The following is a 23,527-nucleotide window of genomic DNA, read 5'->3' on the forward strand; positions in this document are numbered from 1 at the left end:
TCTTCTACCATCCATTGCCACAAGGTATGTACCATTTTATGACACTGACTCGAGCCTCATTAGTCTCGAGAGATCAAATGTAGATGCTTCAATCCACAGTTTTTGATCATGCACATTCCTCCATAAACCCTCAACATGAGGCGCATTCCTCAATAAGCCCTCAGCATGAGACTTTCTCTCCGTAAGCCCTCAGTACGAGGCATATTCAGCAATAAGCCCTCAACATGAGGCAAATTCGATAGTAAGTCCTCAGTATGAGTCAGTCTCATCTACAGCAGCATAGTCTGATTCTTATGATGCACAACCATCATTCTCATGCATGGATCCGACTCCATCTTTTGCCACAGATGCTATAGATACTCAACAGGAGTTCACCATTGATCATGAAGCTATTCAGCAACAGGAAAGTCCTCAGTACAAGGTACTCACATCTTATGCCGCATGCAGAGATATATGCCACAGCACATCAGATCCTCATGTGATTTCATTCCAGTATTGATCCCTGATGCTTTCACCTCTAATATAGAATATATCTTGGGCTCAGTTCCCTTCACTAGTACAGATCAATAGATCAGTCTTCAAGACATTCCAGCATTGACTCATTCGTGCCGCATTGCATCCGTGGATCTAGTAATCACCATCTCTTTCGATCAGCAGATCATTCCTCAGCACAAGGATACCTATGCATCAGTGCGGTCCTGCCCCAATGCAGTGGACATCATTAGGTCCATCCATAGTGCAACCTGGGGAGACTCAGTGTTTCAGCATGCACTTATGGCTGTAGTATATAGTCCTTAATCAATGCAGATTAGTGGTTGGATCCACGACTATAGATATGAGCATTCGGCACCTCATATGCCTCAAGGACATCTCATGCATTCTTAGTTGTATTTCAGGCTTCTAGGCCTTTACACTATCATCTCCTTCTCGACAAGCCTATGGCAGATGCTACATCCCATGCCGATGGATGTTTAGCCATGCACACATCAGATGACCTTCAGCTCACGACAGTTGAGCATACAAGTTTGATGGGTTGCCGTACCTTGTCAGTTTTACGGGCCTATTCTTTAGCAAAGTAGCATATCATACCTACACCTTCAGCCCCTAGATCACTATGTCCACATTGAGTATGTGTTCTTCTTCGACCCCGCATCATTCGATAGAGATTATATTTCTACTACATCATACCTCCGATATTGTTGTCAGTTCTTTTGGGTTGGTGACACTCTCATATGTCACAACCTATCAGATATCATCTCCATCACTACATCAACTAGCCTCACATCTGGATGCCTCTTCTATAGAGTAGTTGCACAGATCACGACTACTTATGACATGTTCAGCATGCAGCCATACACACACTTCTCCACACAGTCATCTTTTGACCGACCAATCTTTGATCCAAGAGGACTTCACACTCTACATATTCCCTTCCTCTCCCTTTCAGCCTATCTTCTGGGTTTTATTCCCAAAGGCGAATGGTGGTCACTATGCTCACACATGCACATACTACTCTGATTTCTTTCAGTTTGGATGCTATCATATGCATCAAACGAAATCCACAAAAAGATCTTGTACATCCACCCTCTACTTACCCAGTGCAATTTAAGAGGGGGTGGTGAGGATGGTGTAAATTGCACCATCTACATAGGGCATAGGGGCAAACCCTAACCCTAACCCTAAGCGATTCACACATGTATATCTTCATGTTCATGTTCAATACAACTTAGTGTACAGGTAGCTATATCATGTGCACTCCTCTCTATCTCCCTCTCTCACTTCTACTATCGATATTTTGGCTCATTGAGCTACCAAACTAGTGTAAATTATTTTTGAAAATACAGATATATGATTGAATTTGGTTCAGCTAACAATTTCTATGAGTCCAAATAACAACTGGCATGTGTGGCCTATTGAAGAGATGGACCTTGCTTTAAGCCTTGCAAAGTAGTTAATTGAATAGAAGGCAAATCTTTTTCAGCCATCTTTTTGTACAATGATGTAATAATATCACATTTTAAGTCTCATTTGTAACACTCGTTGGGTAGCGTCATGAGACATAAAAGCCAATTGCTATTTGGACTTGTAGAATTTACAGTGAACTCTCCATCACAACCAAGCATCTTGAGTTGCTGCATTGCCTCATAAGGTGTAAGCCTCTTTGATGGATTATGTGGAAACATAGGAGCCCAAGGGCATGGCAAGGTGATACATAATATGATCAATAAAACTGGACTAGTATCAAATGTGGTTTTGGGAAGCTCCGTTATTGATATGCCAAATGTGGAAGGCTTGAAGAATCTCATAGAGTATTTGAAAAGCTACCAAATATAAATGTGGTTTCATGAGGTGCTATGATTGTAGGTTATGCCTAGTGGGGGCATAATCTTTCCGCTCTCCAAAGTCATGTTCATGTACATTTTAAAGTCATGTGGTAATATGGGAGCCCTAGCGCAGGGAAGGCTAATACTCAGTAAGCTTCTTAGATGTGGACTTCAGTCTGATGTCATCATATGCATCAACCTTGTTGATATGTATGCTAATTGTGGGAGTTTAAATGAGGCCCACGAAGCATTTCATGAATCACAAAATCATGATTTGGTGTCATGGGGCTCAATGAACACATGATTGCTTCATGTAAGAGATTTTTCTAGAAGCACAAGAGCATCTAACAATGCATTAAATACAAGTGAGCATACATGGAATGCTAATATATTTGCACGTGAGAAGCTTGGAAAATAAGAAAGTGATCTTAGATTTCACCACAAAAATGCAACAAGAGGGCATGACTCCTATGAAAGTGAGGGGGACAACATTTTCAATGAGATGCTAGCTAGACATGTTGTATCATGGGATATTATGATTGCAGGTTACACATAGCATGGGCATGGTCTTCTTGATCTTTAACAAAATGCAAGAGGATGGCATAAAACTAAGCATTGTAAATTCCTTTTGCATCTTAAAAGTATGTGGTAGCATAGAATCCATCCAACATCGCAAGCTGATACATAAGCAAGTCATCAGTTGTACATTAGAATTATGTGTACCTATTACAAACAGCCTAATTGACACGTATGCAAAATCTAGGAGCTTATATGAGGCATAAAATTGTTTACCATATTATCTAATAAGGATGTTGTGTCATGGAGTGCACTCATTGAGGGGCACACTGAACATGGCCAAGTTGTTTGGGTTCTTGAATTTTTTGTGCAAATGCAAGAGACCAGCAAAAAACCAAGCAAAATTATATTTGTGAGTATTTTGGAAGCCTATGGCATAATGCATGACACCAAGCAAGGCCAGCTCATTCATGACATGATTCTCAAATAAAGTTTTGAATCATATGTAATCATTAGAATTGCCTTCGTTGACATGTATGCTTGATGGAACAAATCCAAGCCAAAGGCTTAGAAAAGATAGCTGATAGGGCTAAGCGTCACTTGAAATAGAAAGAATTATCACAATATCAGCAAGTCGTAACTTGGACGAAAATTTCACAAGTGAAATTTGCATGTCCACTAATATGACAAACATATATCAAGATGAATCTAGGAAGATGCCTAAACACATCCTTTAAGAGAAAACAAACCATGCAGCTACTAACCTTATGATAGTGACACACAAGGTTAAAGACAAACTCCATCATGCTGCATAGTAGTGACTAGCTACTACGACATCCCCGATGTCATTAGCGACCAACAATAGGTCTAGACCATAGTATTAACATATGCTAGCTAGCATGATGATAATCATGGTCACCTCCTCTTCCCTAACACCTTCAAGTGCCAACCCATCTAGGAAAACCTCGATCAACCTGTCCAAGAAATCACCCAGGAAAGCGTCATTGTAAGCATGGAGCAACTCACCGGCAGCAGTAGCGAGAGCTGGATCCACTGTGTACACTCTTCTCCTATCCTTTGAAATATTGACAATGGATCTCATGTGCTTTGCCACAAGCTGTTGTGGTAGACTCCCCCATGCAACTACATCAAGTCCCACAATACAGGTAAAAATAGCTACTGCTATGTCCGGAGTCTATACCTCGATGAATCCAAGAACATTCCCAAACTCATCCTCTAAGAACACAACATAGTGCAGTTCAATCTCACGATAGTCACTCATAAGATTGAAAACCATAAACTCCATCACGCATAGCAGGGACTAGCTACTATGACATCCCCACTGATGTCATCAGCACCCAATAGTGGTGGTGTAGACTGTAGCATAAAAATATGCTCTCACTACAAATCCACACCCACACATACTTGAGCATCCATTTATACAAAGTCTTCATATTGAGTTTCTGTCGGCACTCCAGAGGTGAAGGGCAAACTCAGCCATGACGAAGGCTAGCACTCAAGGAGAAGGCTAATCAAAAAGTAGTCCAAATCTCTTCATTCAAGCTACAACTTCTTGTGAAGTCTCAATGATTTCATTTTAGTCTCTCCCAAACGAGCATCTAAATCTAGCTGATAGGGCAACATACCATTTAAGATAGAAAGAATTATCGCGATACCAGTAGGCCGCAACTTGGACGAAAACTTCACAAGGAGATTTGCAAGTCCGCTAATACGGCAGAAGCATATACCTCGATGAATCCAGGAACATTCCCAAACTGATCCTCTAAAAACGCAACATAGTGCAGTTTCAATCTCACGATAGTCACTCATAATATTGAAAACCATAAACTCCATCACGCATAGCAGGGACTAGCTACTATGACATCCCCACTGATGTCATCAGCGCCCAACAGTGGGTGTAGACCATAGTATAAAAATATGCTCTCACACATACAAATCCAAATGCAACTACCCCATGCAACTACATCAAGTCCCACAATACAGGTAAAAACAGCTACTGCTATGTCTGGAGTCACCCAACCTGCTTCTGAGGTAATTATGTTCTTGCCCAGCAACTTCATCTTGGCGAGTTGGATGGCTGGGGTCAGCTTGTTAGAGTCATCTACTGAGTCATAATATGCTGCCCAGAGTGGTCTCCCATATTGTATCACAGCTTCTAGAGCCGTGCTTGTTTCAGCCTCAAAGCTGCTATCAGTTCCAGCCTAAGCAAAAATGTCACTCTTCCTGATGAAATAGCCAGTCTCAAACGCGAGCTTGGATCCCTGATGCTAAGTCTGCAACCTTCCTGTCAGTGCCAAGCACAATGCAAAAATCCATTTGGAATACTTCTAAGCGACCTCCTGAACTTCCTAAATTTGTCACCGAGCTCCCCAGCCTCATCAACACACAAAAGAAGCTTCACTTTACGCCCTTCTTGCTTATTTATTTTGTCCTTGAAGCAGATCTCAAACTGTGTTTCGGCGTCGGCACGCTCCAATTGATCATGCGGAGTAATATTTTCCTCGTACTCCTCATGTATTTCCTGAATCTCATTACTTCTCTCCTGTGCCTCAACCCACTGTTCAGATGTCATGTTAGCATGCTTATTGAAAACCTTTAAGGATGCTAAGAACAAGTGCCACAAAGCTTCCCTTAGTGGCCGCCCAGATCGGTAAAATGTGTGCTAGCTTCCAGGTTCGCCTTGGAAACCAGGTCTGCTTCTCCCTTATACATTATAAATAGAATACAAAGAACTCCTTGCACTAAAGCTTAAATGTTGCCACATAGGAATTGGTCATAGGCATGGTCTAAAGCATTGCTTTATGCAATCATCAACACTAAGGTCATCAACACGTGGCAATTGGTTAAAGGCATGGTCTAATGCTTTGCCCTATGCACTCATCAACATGAAGGCCTTTACTTGCCACATGCTACCAACTATTATAAAAAATTTCAGGGGTTACTTAACCTAGGCGACTCCGCTTCGTTGAATGCCACAACTTTTGCACCTCTAAATTTACTCGGGGCATGTGCTTGGAAGGTGTGAGGTTGTGACCTTATTACCAAAAGGCACATTTACTGCCATTATATGACCACCACTATGTAGCTCTCTTATTTTAAAAAAAGGGCCTTAACCAAAGAAGCATTCATTTTTCCTAAACCATATTGGAAATTGAGACATGATTATGAAAATTACATGCAAATTTGTGACAATCAAAGTATATGTGAACCAGCTGATGTATGTGCATGGTGCAAGCCTTCATCAGGTGACATAAACTTAACAATCCACAACTTTGACTACAAATTCCAAGCAGTTTCATTACAACGAATCTATGACCACTGTTAATGGAAAGCTGTAAATCCAATTTCCTGCACGCAAGCTATATGTGAGAAACCTTCAAAATGGTAGGTGCATAGATGAGAAACCATAGATGCCCAGAATATAATGTACTTCACATGCAAGCACCTCAACCATAAAACAAGCCTCACAAGAACACAATTTCAGAGAGCAATTGGTAAACTGGCCAAGATGAGATTTTTGTGTCACCTTGTTACCACCACCACACAGGGAAAATAACTTGGAACCATACGCAATGCTTCAAAACAAAGGTGAAGCCATTTATACCCAAAAACAGCATGCCCCTAGGCATCCACATTCACCTTCAAAAATGACCAAGTCCAAAATAACAATCCAATGTCCTGCATATAGCAGGACAAATGTACTCTCCAAAGTGTGAGTACCTCTGTTTGGCACCCAATCGCATGCCCAAAAAGTAATTGGCGACTATGGGAGAAGTGCAGTGTTCCTCAGAGTCAAGGTGGATGGTATGACATCTATCACATGGACTGCTTTTCAAATTTTTAGGACAAGCCTCTTTTCCAGACATTCGTCGCTGGTGTCCGGTGCACATAGAGAGGGTGACACTGAAGTCTGAAGGGGAAGAATTCTACCACAGCAGAACCAGCAAATAGATTTTCAGCCAGGAACGAGAAGCGAAGGGGGTGATGAGCTGCTCCCCGTGAGCTCCTGCTGAACCACCACGCCCCTCCTGGCTGCCCCGCTGCCTCGCCCCATCTGCTCCCCCTCTGCACTCCCTCGCCCTCCCCGCCGCCCCTTCTGCTCCCGCTACCTCAACCCCGTCCACCCCTTCTGCTCCCTCCTCTACTGCCTCCCCCTCCACTTGCTGCACCCCCGCCAGCCCCGCCCTCTCCCATCACCGCTGCCTCCTGTCACCCTGCCTCCCATCATCTCCGCCTCCATCTCCTCCACCTCCATCCCCCGCCACCTCCGCCTCTTCCACCCCTCTCAGCCCCCCGCCTCCTCCCCTGCCACCTCTCCCGCCTCCATCTCCTCCACCTCCACCACCCCTCCCGCCTCCTCTCCGCCCTCTTGCCCTCTCCTTCCCTCATTCTCTCCCTCCTCGCCTTCTCGCCCTCCTTCCTCCTCTGCCCTCCTTTCCCTCCTCCTTCCACTTCTGTCCTTGCCCCCTCCTTCACCCCGCCTCGTCTCCGCCTCCCCCTCTAACGCTCTTCTTCCTCACCCTGCCTTTTTCTTCTTCCTCCCTGCAGCAGGAGCACTTGTGCTTGTTAAGGCGAAAGAAAAACCTTGGTGGTGACCCTTGGTCTAGCCAAAGAGGCTCTATGGTAGCACCCTCGAATCCCACAGCTATTAAAGTTCTTCTTTCCCCAGCTGACAAGCAACAGGTACAATAGGCAGTTCAGTCCCTCCAGGACAAGTCGCTTGTGGGTAGAATTTTGGGCCTCACGCCTACACGGAGACAGGTGCAAGAGTGGATCCAGGCGAGCTTCGCATTAGAGGGAGACCACATCCAGGAGGTCACCATCTATGGATTAAGCGTTTTCCTCATCCAGTTAAGCTCCCCCGATACTACCTCGACACTTGTGGATCAGAGCCCCATCCTCCTTGGCCCGCATCTTGTCTACCTCTTTCCTTGGTATCATGGGTTCATAGTGGAGGACATGGATACAACACACCATGTTCCACGATTTCTGGTTACACTCCACTTCTCAGGGCTCCCCAAGGAGTATCGAGCCATCCTCCCTTCCATTGGTCGGGCATTTGGCACAATGCTCGAGTCCCCGCTAGAGTCGGCCGCCTCAGTTCTAGCAGATGATGGAGTCCCCAGGATCAAGCTAGTGGTTGAGAGCCCAGAGTCCCTCCCAGAGTTGATCCTTCTCAAGACCCTAGAAGGGGGCATACTTTGCTAGAGGGTGGAGATCTCTGAGTTACCAAGCCAGTGTCTTCGGTGCAGACAGATGGATCACCTCGCCAGAGATTGCCCCCGTGGCCTCCCTCGTGCACCTCCCCCCCTCCTCCATAGAGTAGGCAGAGTCAGCAGACCCGAGTTCAGCGCCCTCTCAGGCAGGAGCAACAAGTCTCAGACCCTATGGGTTACCCCCTCAGAAGGGGACTGGACACAGGTTAAAAGGAAAAAGAAACCAAGCAAGAAGGCCCACAAACGCCGCAGGTAGAGGCCCAACCACAGAGAGAGGGAAAGGGTTGACCAAGAGGCGTCGAAGGAGAAATAGTAGGAGCCACCTCCTCTAGCGCCAAGGGCCACTGCCCATCCAGCCGATCCTCCAGCTTCAAAGGTTCAGCCTCCGCACCCACCCTTGCAGCAACAGCGAGCCCCAGGAGCTCCAAATGCGACGATGGTGGAAGCCGCAGACGCTAGCCCGCTAGCCCGACAAGGGCCGAGCCACGATGGTGGAAGCCGCAAACGCTAGCCCGACGAGGACCGAGCCGCGGAGGAGCCGATCTAGAGCCCTGGTGAGCCTAATCAATAGGGGGGCTTGAGGTTGTCGTTATCCCTCGTCCTCCCCCTCCCCCCCCAAAGCCCTTCCCCTCCTCCTCTTCACTCCCCCCCCCCCCCCCTCCAAGGTTCCCCCCGCCCCCTCCCCCCCCCTCAGCCTCCCCTTCTATGGTCGCTCTCACCACCCCTCCCCCCCCAGAGCCCTCCCCCTCCTCCTCTTCACTTCCCCCTCCCCCTCTAGGGTTCCCCCCGCCCCCTCCCTCCCCCTCAACCCCCCCTTCTATGGTCGCTCTCACCACCTGTCCCCCTCCCTCTATCCCCCGCGTCCCTACCCCTCCCTCTCCCACCGCCCCCCTCTCCACTTCAGTAGCAGATTCTTCCGCTTCGACATCTTTGCCAGCAGGCAAGGGAACGATGACGCCCCCTTCTGCTTCCTCATCGTAGTAGTAAGTCCGTTCAGGGAGGGATCCTGAGGGACGAGTCTCATCCTCCTAGTCAGCAACTCCCAACCTCCAGCCTGGGCGTCCCTTACCGCGGGACTTCTAGAGGTTAGGACCCTAGAATTATTTGGAGATTCCGGACCCATACCCTCTACCATTGGAGGTAACGCTCATGGTCCTTCAGCCCCGGAAGGGGGGTTTGATCTGGAGAAGTGGTCCCCATAGGTGTTTGATGCTATTTTGGGTAATCAGATTACACTCATGATGGACAAGTGGATGGGGCCACAAGGACTAGATCTTTGGTTTGCCCATGGCGTGGAGGTGAACTTTCAGTTGAGCTTCACACGCAAGGAGCCGGAGTGTGGTTTGGCGATAGGAGTTATCAGATTGCCGCTGGAAGAAAAGATGGAGCAGCCACACTTCTGGCCCCTCCAAAAGTGTGCGGAGCTGTTCGGGGTGGAAGCCTCCTTCATGATGAAGTGGGCACGGAAGATCGGTATTGAGCCAGCATCCACCCTAGTATGGCGCCACACAAACACTGACTACTCGCCCTCTAAACCCCCGGCAAAATCACACAAGGCAGTCTTTCTAGGACAGGCACCCACTCATAGGAGAGCCTTGTTACCGACTCCCCCGTCCTCATGAGCTAGACCATAGTGAGTTGGAACATACACGGGCTCTACGACCGTGTTTGTAGCCAGCCGCAGTACCTAATACTCCGGCAGGAGTTGTTAAGGGCAGTGGTAGGACGGGCAGGTCATGGCAGGGATTTGGGAGCAGTCAGAGATGGCACCGGGTGAGGGTTGGGCTGCGTGGGTGGCTGATGCGATTCAGAGGAGCAGTGAGGAGCTACAGGCTCACACCCTTAGGCAGAGGAGAACCCTTCAGGAGCGTAAGTGGGCTTTGAGGAGAGACCTTGCCTCCATCAAGAGGCTCAGGGAGCAGGACCCAGTTTCTCAATGGCTTGGTGACAGATTTGAGAGCGCTCGTCTCAAGCTTCAGGACACGGAGCCGCAACGAGCTGAGTTCTGCTATCACTCCTCCCGGGCCCGATGGGTGCAGCAGGGGGACAAGATGATGAAGTAGTTCTTTTAGACCACTGGGCCCCGATTGGCAGGCACACAGCTACGACGTCTCTGGGACTCGAAGGGTATCATGCACACTGGCCTGCAGGAGATTCTGGACATGCACGGGTTTTTACAGCCAGCTCTTTGAGACGGAGAGGATGATCCTAGTTGGTCTTGTGGCCCGAGAGCTAGTTTGGGATCACGTTTCGACAGTAGTCTCGCAGGATTTATGAAACAAACTTGAGAAGCCTTTCACAGATGAGGAGCTCTGAGAAGCCCTCAAGGCTCGCCCGACCCAGAAGTGCCCGGGTGAGGATGGCTTGACTCTGGCCTTCTTCCGAAACTTTTGGGAGATTATCTCCACCCCTTTCCGTTTAGCTTGCCAGGAGATTTTTGACACAAGCCTTCTCACTGAGTCCTTGAGCAAGGGGTGGATTTGTTTGATCCCGAAAGGGGGAGATAATCAAATAAGCGACAGTGAAGGCCAATCACATTGCTTGATACTGCATACAAGATCCTCGCCAAGGTCTTGAGTTTGCGGTTACGGCCCCATCTTACCGACATCATCCATGACACACAGACTGGGTTTGTCCAGGAGCACAGCATCCTGGACAACATCTTCACGTTCTGGGAGGCAATGGATTGGTCCAGGGAGGAGTCACAGCCCCTGGCCGTCCTCTTAGACTTTGAGAAGGCCTACGATAGGGTGCGGTGGTCTTTCCTAGAGGGCACTATGAAGAGATTGGGTTTCTCAGACAAATGGGTCAGAGGAGTTTCGGTGCTATATGCAGCGAGCTCTAGTCACATGCTTATCGGAGGACACACAGGCGAGGCCTTTCCTCTCTCTCGCTCGGTCCGCCAGGGCTGCCCACTCACTCCCTTCCTCTTCTTGTTTGTGGCGGAGGCTTTGGGCTACTATTTGAGATCACAGGTGGCGAGTCTCACAAGGTTGAGGCTCCCTATCAGACAGGAGGAGGAGCTACTTGACTCAGAGTTTGCAGATGGCACGGCCTTGTATGTTGAGGGCACCACAGCGAGTCTAGAGAGAGTCAGAGGCGCCCTGGCTATTTAATGTGAGGCCTCAAGGGCACTGATCAACTGAACAAAATCCATACGCTTCTTCACGGGCTTTGAGGAGACACAGGAGATCCATGAGTGGGGGAGTTACTTTGGCTTCAGATGGATACCGCAGGGCCAAACAGCGAGATACCTTGGATGCCAGGTGGGTATTGACATCACAGCACAGCAGCAGATTGCCCTGATCCTTGACAGTGTTCGGTGCAAGCTTCTCTATTGGAGCTCGGCCACACTCTCCCTAGCAAATCACGCCTTAGTGGCAAACCAGGTCCTTCTTGCCACGGCCCGGTATATCGCCTCCTACTAGTGCTTTCACAGAGGATGCATTGGGCAGCTCCGACGGTTGGTACGGAACTTCCTCTGGGCAGGTTCAGACGGGCACGAGGAACACAGGCCCGAGTAGCTTGGCAGACGGTGATCATGCCACAGGCACTAGGAGGCTTGGGTGTCATTGATCCGGAGATGCAGAGCAAGGCCCTTCTAGGCAAGTTGGTGGTTCGTGGCCTCACCCCAGGTGCAGAGCCTTGGAAGCTCCTCTTACAGTGAAGGCTTCTGAGGAACACCCCACACACTGGGGGACAGTGGCAGCCTTCACATAGATGGATCTTCTAAGAGGCCCCCCTTACAGGAAAGGTCTCCCCCCTCATGTGGAGTCTTCACAAGGTATGGCAGAGACTGGCACGGGGAAGGAGTGGCACATTGACCCTCCCAGTATCTCAAAGCAAGACGCCTCTAGATGGCGCCTTTGGCTGTGGGAGGGTAGACCCCTGAGGGAGGTCCAGTGGGATCCGGGAGCATGGTTCTGGGCCTCTAGGGGCGGCCTAGTTGAGCCGGTGGATGAGGTGCCCTTCTTTTCCTACACCACACGGATTGGCAAGAGCCTTCAGATGGACTCGTCGAGGTGGACCCCCTCGAGGGAGAGACATTGGGTGACCCAGAGAGTGCCCCGGGATGTGCGCTCCAGGTTCTGGACGCGGTTGTGGTCCAGCTTGCGGCCAAGGAAGATCTCATACTTCTTCTAGCTGGTCGCCCATGGAGGCTTCCTCATCGGCCCGTGGTTGGAGCAGATGCGACTAGAGGGGCAGTGCCATTGTTGCTTCGATAGTGTACTGGAGACTATCCTACATTGCCTGTGGAGCTGTCGTAGTGCAGTGAGGATCTGGATGGGAGCCCTCAGGATCATGGCAGAGTCTTCATAGAGACTACACCTGGGGGATGGTGGCTTGGTTGATAGGAGGAGGACATGCGTTCAGATTGATGAGATCTCCCCACCCTACCGGATATAGGGTCAAAGCATCCAGAGGATTGCACTCCATGAGCCAATCCCCCCTGACAGCCTAGCTCCTCCTCCTCCTAGGGAGAACAGTGTTTCAGAGGTGGTAGCCAGCATCACAGCTTGGAACATTTGGGTGGCTCGCTCCAGGCTTGTGATGGGTGAGCACCCGGTTCCACCCTCGGCTACTATAGTTGCCATCTGACAGGATATCATTTACACTCTACAGTCCACCTGGGAGCGAGGGACTTCAAGCTCCAAGGCGACTATCGAGAGGCATGCTCGTTTCTGCAAGGCTTGGCCTGTAGGTGTTTTCTACATCCTCACTCCGCGAGAGATTCTTATGCAGGATGGAAGAGTCGTGGCATTTGAGAGTAGAGTGCTCCAGGATGCTAAAATGAATTTTGGCATCTATGAGAAAGAGATGTTAGCTATCATCCATGCTCTTTCGACCTAGACACATTATCTTTTGGGTGCTGATTTTCATGTTCAGACCGATCATCAATCACTACGGTACTTTCTCACTCAGAGAAAGTTGTCTGAGAAGCATATGAGGTGGGCAAATTTTCTTTCTATGTTTCATTTTCAGATTGTGCATGTGCTTGCGAAGAAGAATGTTGTTGCAGATGCACTCTCATGCAAGCCCACTCCAGATGCAGTGTCTATTAAGCCACAAGTTTCAGCAATGACCATTGCATATCATGATGAGATTGATGCCATGAAGGATCAATATGCCAATGATGCTGATTTTTCACGGATTTATGATCAGTTGGTTGATGGACAGACGCATGAGCACTATACTCTCAAAGACGGATTCCTGATGATGCATGGCAGATTGTGTGTCACGAAACAGTTGAGGCCCAAAGTGTTGACAGAGAGTCATGCTTCACCCTATGCAAGACACAAAGGCATTGATGCCACCATCAAAGCTGTGGAGCACTATTTCTTTTGGCCATCATTGAGGAAAGATGTCGAGGGATATGTCAGGACATGCATGGACTACAATAAGAAGTTTTGGGAAGCCCTACTGCCAGTGAATTCTTACAGACATGTACCGCTGTCCGAGCAAATTGAAAGATATTGTTGCGGGTTGCCAAAGGAGATTCGGGACTACTGCACGAAGACAAGGGTTTCCAATATGTCTCAGTTGGTTGAGAATGCCACTACAGCTTATGCACTAATGCAAGGGAAAGTTTCTGGGTTCAAAGGAAGCTCACAGGAGACATCAAGGTCAAAGGCCAGCAAGACGGAATCCCCTAAAAAGTTCAGAAAGTTTTCGCAGCCCATGAAGGGAAAGTTTGTTGGAGGACAGAGGCGAGTACGACCCGCATGTCTAATGAGAAAAAGCAAATTCTCTATGATGCCAACAAGTGTTATATTTGCAAGGAGGAAGGCCACAGGGCTTTTGAATGCCCACATAAGAAGCGGAAGTTCCCTCCTTTTAAGGAGGGTGAGCACAAGGAGGAAAAGAGGACTGATCAGAAGAATAAAAAGCCCAAGCCCACTGTTGGTCTTTTGCCAGAATTGATTGGGGCTGTTCAGAATACAGATGCTAAAGAGTTATGCCGGGCATGGGGCAAGATAAGAGACCCGATAGCTCTGATGTTTTTTGATCCGGGAGCCAAGGCCAATTTCATCTCTCCAGAGCTGGCTGGAAAGTTAGGAATAAGGGTAGAAGAGATGGGTCCTTTGTGTGATGCAGATATGGCTTGTCCGGGACTTATTAGCCAGTCAGTTACTCTGGTGATAGGCAAGCTGCGGATGCATATTTAGAGCTACGTGGACACAGAAGAGTTCTATATTATGCTGTTGAATGGTTGTGATGTGTTACTGGGGATACCTTGGCACTTCGTGTTGGGGCTGTTTTGGATACAAAAAATAAAACAATCACAATCACTCACCGTGGCAAGACCCACGTTCTGGATTCTAAATTGAAGGGAGAATCCATCCCTGTTATATCTGCTTCTGCCATTGGCAACGTAATGAAAAAGCATCTTTCAGCGTACTTAGTGTTTGCATCTAAAAAGAAGTCAGTAGAAGAAGAGTCTCATTTTTCTAAGCTGGAAAAACAGCGGACAGATTTTCTTTTTCAGTTTAGGGACTGTTTTTCTGACTCACTTCCACAGGAGTTGCCCCCTGAAAGGCCAGAAGACCACACGATAGATATAATCCCTGGTAGCAGTCCTCCTAACCGACCTCCTTAAAAGGTTAGTGCAGCCCAGCAAGAGGAAATCATGAACCAAGTCAAGGACCTGCTGGAGAAGGGGCTGATTCAGCCCAGCTCTTCACCTTACTGCTCACCCCTGCTCTTGGTCTAGAAGAAGGATGGATCCTGGCGGATGTGCATTGACTATAGAGCCCTCAATAAGATTACCATTAAGAACAGATTCCCTATACCTCGGATAGATGATATTTTGGATAGGTTACAGGGGTCTAGAATGTTCAGCCGCATTGATCTGAAGAGTGGTTATCACCAAATCAGAATTCAGCCAGAGGATGTTCACAAAACAGCATTTCGTACCACATTTGGTCTGTACGAGTTTCTTGTCATGCCATTTGGGTTAACCAATGCACCTGCCACCTTCAACAGAAAGATGGATAGGATTTTTAGAGAGCACCGAGCCTTTGTTGGCACTTTCTTCGATGACATCATCGTGTTCTCTCAAGATGAGGCTGAAAATAGGAACCACCTCGCAATTATTCTCGAGGAGCTATGGAAGCATAAGCTGCTTTTCAATGACAAGAAAAGTGAATTCTTCATGCATGAGATCCATTTTCTTGAGCAAAGTGTTTCCAAGGATGGAGTTAGGATGGACCCTGCCAAGGTAGAGGCCATCAGGAATTGGCCACACTTGAAGAACATCCATGAAGTACGCAGCTTACTGGGCTTGTGCTCAAACTACAAGAGGTTCATTCGGTATTGTGCAAAGATTGCATCTCCTTTACATGCCTTACAGAAGATAGGGGTCACTTTCATATGGGGTCCCAAAGAAATTGCAGCTTTTGACCTACTGAAGGAGGACTCTGCTCAGATCCTGTGATTATTTTGCCAGATCTTCGCAAACCCTTCGCTGTCCAAGCAGATGCATGTAGGAATAGCGTAGGAGGGGTACTTATGCAGGATGGAACAGTCGTGGCATACGAGAGTAGAGTGCTCCAGGATGCTGAAATGAATTTTGGCATCTATGAGAAAGAGATGTTGGCTGTCATCCATGCTCTTTCAACCTGGAAGCATTATCTTTTGCGTGCTGATTTTCATGTTCAAACCAATCATCAATCACTAAGGTACTTTCTCACTCAGAGAAAGTTGTCTGAGAAGCATATGAGGTGGGCAAATTTTATTTCTATGTTTCATTTTCAGATTGTGCATGCGCCTGGGAAGAGAAATGTTGTTGCAGATGCACTCTCACGCAAGCCCACTCCAAATGCAATGTCTGTTAAGCCACAAGCTTCAGCAGTGACCATTGCATATCATGATGAGCTTGATGCCATGAAGGATCAATATGCCAATGATGCTGATTTTTCAGGGATTATGATCACTTGGTTGATGGACAGAGGCATGAGCACTATACTCTCAAAGATGGATTTCTGATGATGCATGGCAGATTGTGTGTCACGAAATAGTTGAGGCCCAAAGTGTTGACAGAGAGTCATGCTCCACCGTATGCAGGACACAGAGGCATTGATGCGACCATCAAAGCTGTGGAGCACTATTTCTTTTGGCCATCATTGAGGAAAGATGTCGAGGCATATGTTAGGACATGCATCACCTGCCAAAAGGTGAAATATGACAAGCAGAAGCCGTCTGGACTACTGCAGCCTCTACCTATTTTCGATCCACCTTGGCAAAGCATTGCCATGGATTTTATCTTTGATCTTCCTCATACATCATCTGGACATGATGGGATATGGACCATTATTTGCAGATTCAGCAAGCAGGCCCACTTCATTCCTGTCAGAAAGAAAATTACAGCAGACCAGATGGCGAGACTCTTTATGTCTCATGTGTTTAAACATCACGGGATGCCTCAATCAATTGTCAATGATAGAGACCCGCGGATGACAAGTCTTTTTTGGAGAGGTATCTTTGAGAATATGAGTACCACGCTGAATTTCTCATCCTCTTTCCATCCTCAATCTGATGGGCAGTCCGAAGAAGCCAATTCCACTGCCCTTGATCTTCTCAAATGCTATGTTTCGAATCAGCAATTGAAATGCGAGCTATTTTTCCCACTTGTTGAGTTTGCGTACAACAACACTGTACACTCATCCACGGGGAAAGCCCCCTTTGAAATCGTGACAAAAGAACGGAAGGTACCTACCATTCAACATACGAAAGAGAAGATTTTTAAAGCGAACAGATATGTGGAAAGTTTGGATGTTGCTTACCAGAAGGTCAAAATAGCCCTCCAGAAAATCCAAGAGAAGCACAAACGGGCGGCCGATAAGCATCGCCATGAGTTACTCTTGAAAGAGGGCGATTGGGTGCTGCTGCGTTTTCAAAAAGCACGACTCAGGAAGATGAAAGGCAAGACGAAAGTGTACACAAACCTGAAGACACGGTATTATGGTCCTTTTCAGGTTTTTGAATGCATTAATGATGTAGCTTACAGGCTGAAGCTACCTGCCACTTGGACCATACACGATGCCTTTCATGTGAGTTTATTGAAGCCTTTCCAAGGTGATGTGCTTGCTGACCTGCTGCATGAGGATCAGCCCGAGGTGGAAGAGTTGGATGAAATCTTGGTTCTGGAACAGATTTTGGCACATATGGAAAGAAAAGTGAAAGGTAGAGTTTCCCGTCGCTATATGGTGAAGTTAAAGAATTATCCTGCACTGGATGCGAGGTGGATGGAGGAGGGTGACCTGGCAAACTCACCTCAGATTTTGTAGCTCTACCTCGACGCGTTTCAGCTTGCGCCAACTACGGTAAAGGCTCCTACAGGTTCAGCAGAACAAAGATCTAGAGCATTGCCTGGTGCTCAAGAGGAGGGTAGCACCTTCCCTTCCTTGATTCAGACTGCTCATATATCTGGAGATCGCTTGGTGGCACCAATTGTCTCACCCGAGATGCTGCTTGCTGACAGTATTTCTGCCATGAGGTCTCCATGATGGGTGTTCGCGACACTCGACATAGAGGATGCATTGATGTATGGATGGACTCTCGACCCATATTATCATTGCAGGTTGTATCTTACAGATGATGTATATTCTTGTATGGGCTATTTGTACTTTTTCAGCAGCAGCAACCTAGGTAGTTTGCTGTTTTAAGAGGAGGATATGTCACGAGGACGTGAAAAGTAATGTAAAGTATCTTCATAACTCAACCTATGCTTAACCCAGGGTTAACCATGGTTAAGTGTTGTAATGGTTTGGCCGTGAGGGACTAGCTAGAGGAAGTGCACACTTCCTAGAAGTTCCTAAGGGCAGAGTCTAGGTGCACCACTAGGTCCTAGGGGCAAGGCAAAGGCTTTAAAAGAGAGGTCTAGAAGTTGGGCCCAAGGACAACCAACGTTGTCCTTGGTATGGGGGTTAGGACTTCAACGAAGGGGCAAATGGCAAGGAGGAGGTGCCATTCGTCATGCATGTGTATGCATGCCCTTCCCCCACCTTCCATCACTCTCCCCTCACTCTCTCAAAGGTGTTGGACGTTTTCAGTTGTTCTTGTGCTGTGTTTGAGCTATTTGAGCTGTTTCAAGCCTTTTTTCAGCCGTTTTCAACCGTTTTAAGCCTATTTTAACTGTCTCAAGGCTGGAACACACTTCTAGGAAGTGCCAGAAGTCATTTTTGAACTTTCTAAAAATTTTCGTACGGACTGTAGGGACGTCCGTACGACTATACGAAATCCGTACAGACGTGTTCAACTGCCTCTTGTAGGTGCCCGGGGTTGTCTTTTGCTGTACTGGACCTTTGTGCACATGTTTCTGGCTACATGGTGGCTTCTGGAGCTGTTCTAGAGCTCTTTTGGACCAGTGCAGGCTGTAGGAGGAACTTTCCCTGCTGCTTTTGGCACCCTCTCTTAGGAGGACTCAAGCACAGATCCCAAGGCAATCATTTCGGGGCAAATCTATGAACCATCTTTCCTCTACAGCTCTTTCTTGTTCACCCTCCACTCTCTACCTTCATTTCTCTCTTCTCTTGATTACTGGAAGACACCTGCACCCTGCAGGAAGCCTAGACAAAGGATAGGTGCGAGGAAGGAGCTCGCCCCTTTGCCACAGACAGCGGGAGTTGGTTCCAGGTTCTGTTTTTCCTTGTTATTTCTTGCTTTGCAGCTTTTTGCAGTGCATGCGTGTTATGTGCAGTCCTTTCAGGACTCCTACAGGTTCTAGCAAGGACCCAAAGGCAAGGGTGATCCTATGGAAGTCCTAAGAACAGTGTGGATGCATGTGATAGCCCTGAGGCTGCCTTGAGCTCAGTTTGCCAGTGGTTTGGATGCCTGAATGCCTCTCAAGTTGTGTCAGATCAGAAGTGAATGCCTGAGTATGCCTTGCAAATGGGAATTCTAGTGGTGCACTTGAATTAGATGCCTTGAAGACAAGTAGAGGATTTGCAGAGAGGAACAGGGTTGAACCCTTGTTGTAAAGCATTTCCATTCAGAAGCATTAAATAAATACCGTAAGAGGTGCCAAGGCATTTGGGACCAGTGGGTGCACTGTGTACTATTTTCATTGAGCAGGGGCATTCTAGCCTCACCTTTGTTGTTGTTGAAGCTTGTTTCTAAGTTGTGCTAAGTGATTGAAGTGACTGAAGCTTGCATTGTGGCCATTTATGAAGTTTATGATTGAGTAGAAGAAGATCACTTCCCTTTTGTTTATCGAAGGCCGGTTTTAGTGGTTCCATTGCCGGGATAGTCACCATCTTCCTACAGAGGTGAGCCCTGGTAGTGTTGGGTGAAGGACACCTTCAGTGCAATTGTTGCTATAGCCATCAATCTTAGCAAGCATGTCACACCGTGAGAGGTCATTGACCATTTCATAGCAGGAGGGGCAGGATAAAGACAAAGCATCAGAGAGCTTTAAAGAGGAGCATAGTACCATCGGGGGTAATGACCAGCAAGACAGTGGGGCTCATCCAGTCTCTCCTGAGCATGCCACGGAGGACTCACGGGATGAGGTAGATGAGGCAGAGGAGCTTGATCCCGATGCACTTTTTCAGCTACGAATGCAAAGTGTAGCGGGAGCGCTGTCGCAGTTGCAACATGCTGTCACGGAGATTATGCAAGCTCTCCTCCCCCTATGGTTGATTCCCCTGGAAGCAAAAAGTCATCTCAGAAGAAACATAAGAAGCACAAGAAGACTCCTAGGCATGTTTCTTTCGGCGGACAGCCGTCAAAGATGCCCTCGATCACCCCTGTAGCGGGTAATGCAAATAACTTTCATTCAATCAATCAAGGAAAGCAAGCCCTTCCTCGTCCCACGATGCATCCAGGATATTTCGGAGGGGGATCAGTTTTTCAGGCAATGGTGCGACCATTTGCAGAGCCACCCGGAATGCCAGGATGGAAGAGTCGTGGCAAACGAGAGTAGAGTGCTCCAGGATGCTGAACTGAATTTTGGCATCTATGAGAAAGAGATGTTGGCTTTCATCCATGCTCTTTCGACCTAGAAGCATTATCTTTTGGGTGCTAATTTTTATGTTCAGACCGATCATCAATCACTACGGTACTTTCTCAATCAGAGAAAGTTGTCAGAGAAGCATATGAGGTGAGCAAATTTTCTTTCTATGTTTCATTTTCAGATTGTGCATGTGCCTAGGAAGAAGAATGGTGTTGCAAATGCACTCTCACGCAAGCCCACTCCAGATGCAGTGTCTGTTAAGCCAGCTTGATGCCATGAAGGATCAATATGCCAATGATGCTGATTTTTCATGGAATTATGATCAGTTGGTTAATGGACAGAGGCATGAGCACTATACTCTCAAAGACGGATTTCTGATGATGCTTGGCAGATTGTGTGTCACAAAATAGTTGAGGCCCAAAGTGTTGACAGAGAGTCATGCTCCACCCTATGCAGGACAAAGAGGCATTGATGCCACCATCAAAGCTGTGGAGCACTATTTCTTTAGGCCATCATTGAGGAAAGATGTCGAGGCATATGTCCTGCAGGACATGCATCACCTGCCAGAAGGTGAAATATGACAGGCAAAGGGCGGCTGGACTGCTGCAGCCTCTACCTATTCCCGATCGACCTTGGCAAAGCATTGCCATGGATTTTATCTTTGATCTTCCTCACACACCATCTGAATATGATGGGATATGTACCATTATTTGCAGAAGCCCACTTCATTCCCGTAAAATTACAGCAGACTAGATGGCAAGACTCTTTATGTCTCATGTGTTTAAACATCACGGGATGCCTCAATCCATTGTCAATGATAGAGACCCGCGGATGACAAGTCTTTTCTGGAAAGGTATCTTTGAGAACATGGGTACCACGCTGAATTTCTCATCCTCTTTCCATCCTCAATCTGATGGGCAGTCCGAAGAAGCCAATTCCACTGCCCTTGATCTTCTCAAATGCTATGTTTCGGATTAGCAATCGAAATGGGAGCTATTTTTGCCACTTGTTGAGTTTGCGTACAACACCACTGTACACTCATCCACGGGGAAAGCCCCCTTGGAAATTGTGGCAGGAGAACGGAAGGTACCTCCCATTCTGCATACGAAAGAGAAGATTTTTGAAGCGAACAGATATGTGGAAAGTTTGGATGTTGCTTACCAGAAGGTCAAAATAGCCCTCCAGAAAAGCCAAGAGAAGCACAAACGGGCGGCCAATAAGCATCGCCATGAGTTACTCTTGAAAGAGGGCGATTGGGTGCTGCTGCGTTTTCAAAAAGCACGACTCAGGAAGATGAAAGGCAAGACAAAAGTGTACACAAACCTGAAGATGCGGTATTATGGTCCTTTTCAGGTTTTTGAACGCATTAATGATGTAGCTTACAGGCTGAAGCTACCTGCCACTTGGACCATACACAATGCCTTTCACGTGAGTTTATTGAAGCCTTTCCAAGGTGATGTGCCTGCTGACCTGCTGCATGAGGATCAGCCCGAGGTAGAAGAGTTGGATGAAATATCGGTTTCAGAACTTATTTTGGCACATATGGAAAGACAAGTGAAAGGTAGAGTTTCCCGTCGCTATCTGGTGAAGTTCAGGAATTATCATGCACTGGATGCGAGGTGGATGAAGGAGGGTGACCTGGCAGACTCACCTCAGATTTTGCAGCTCTACCTCAACGCGTTTCAGCTTGCGCCAACTATGGTACAGGCTCCTACAGGTTCAACAGAGCAGAGATCTGGAGCATTGCCTAGTGCTCAAGAGGAGGGTAGCACCTCCCCTTCCTTGATTCAGACTGCTCATATATCTGGAGATCGCTTGGTGGCACCGATTGTCTCACCCGAGATGCTACTTGCTGATAGTATTTCTGCCGTGAGGTCTCCATGATGGGTGTTCGCGGCACTCGACATAGAGGATGCATTGATGTATGGATGGACTCTCGATCTCTCCTAACCCATATTATCATTGCAGGTTGTATCTTACAGATGATGTATATTCTGGTATGGGCTATTTCTGCCTATTTGTACTTTTTCAGCAGCAACCTAGGTAGTTTGCTGTTTTAAGAGGAGGGTATGTCACGAGGACGTGAAAAGTGACGTAAAGTATCTTCGTAACTCAACCTACGCTTAACCCAAGGTCAACCATGGGTAAGTGTTGTAATGGTTTGACCGTGAGGTTTCCAATATGTCTCAGTTGGTTGAGAATGCCACTACAGCTTATGCACTAATGCAAGGGAAAGTTTCTGGGTTCAAAGGAAGCTCACAGCAGACATCAAGGTCAAAGGGCAACAAGACGGAATCCCCTAAGAAGTTCAGAAAGATTTCGCAGCCCATGAAGGCAAAGTTTGTTGGAGGACAGAGGCGAGTACCAACCCGCATGTCTGATGAGGAAAAGCAAATTCTCTATGATGCCAATAAGTATTATATTTGCAAGGAGGAACGCCACAGGGCTTTTGTATGCCCACATAAGAAGCAGAAGTTCCCTCCTCCTGAGCAGGGTGAGCACAAGGAGGAAAAGAGGACTTTGATCAGAAGAATAAAAAGTCGAAGCCCACTGCTAGTCTTTTGCCATACTTGATTGGGGCTGTTTAGATTACAAATGCTACAAAGTTATGCCGGGCATGGGGCAAGATAAGAGACTAGACAGCTCTGATGTTTTTCGATCTAGGAGCCAAGGCCAATTTCATCTCTCCACAGCTGCCTGGAAAGTTAGGAATAAGGCTAGAAGAGATGGGTCCCTTGTGTGATGCAAATATGGCTTGTCCAGGACTCAGCCAGTCGGATACTCCAGTGATAGGCAAGCTGCGGATGCATATTCAAAGCTACGTGGACACAGAAGAGTTCTATATTATGCCGTTGAATGGTTGTGATGTGTTACTGGGGATACCTTGGCACTTTGGCGTTGGGGCTGTTTTGGATACAAAAAATAAAACAATCACAATCACTCACCGTGGCAAGACCCACGTTCTGGATGCTAAATTTAAGGGGGAATCCATCCCTGTTGTATCTGCTTCTGCCATTGGCAACATAATGAAAAAGCATCTTTCAGCGTACTTAGTGTTTGCATCTGAAAAGAAGTTAGTAGAAGAAGAGTCTCATTTTTCTACGCTGGAAAAACAGCGGACAGATTTTCCATTTCAGTTTATGGACTGTTTTTCTGACTCACTTCCACAGGAGTTGCCCCCTGAAAGGCCACAAGACCACACGATAGATATAATCCCTGGTAGCAGTCCTCCTAACCGACCTCCTTACAGGGTCAGTGCAGCCCAGCAAAAGGAAATTATGAACCAAGTCAAGGACCTGCTGGAGAAGGGGCTGATTCAGCCCAGCTCTTCACCTTACTGCTCACCCGTGCTCTTGGTCCAAAAGAAGGATGGATCCTAGCAAATGTTCATTGACTAAAGAGCCCTCAATAAGCTTACCATTAAGAACATATTCCCTATACCTCGGATAGATGATATTTTGGATAGGTTACAGGGGTCTGGAATGTTCAGCCACATT

The 23,527-nt window shown here is 47.3% G+C and overlaps 2 pseudogenes; one reads left to right on the forward strand and one right to left on the reverse strand.

Moving 5' to 3' along the window:
- Positions 1–3,720: 3,720 nt before the first annotated feature.
- On the reverse strand, positions 3,721–5,925 carry LOC147904854 (uncharacterized; annotated as a pseudogene).
- Positions 5,926–9,813: 3,888 nt separating this feature from the next.
- LOC147904855 (uncharacterized) lies at positions 9,814–23,410 on the forward strand (annotated as a pseudogene).
- The last annotated feature ends 117 nt before the right edge of the window (positions 23,411–23,527 follow it).

Source organism: Dipteris shenzhenensis, chromosome 2 (genome assembly GCF_047967505.1).
Source record: "Dipteris shenzhenensis isolate YYH24624 ecotype China chromosome 2, Dip_SZ_1.0, whole genome shotgun sequence".
In the NCBI taxonomy this organism is placed as follows: Eukaryota; Viridiplantae; Streptophyta; class Polypodiopsida; order Gleicheniales; family Dipteridaceae; genus Dipteris; species Dipteris shenzhenensis.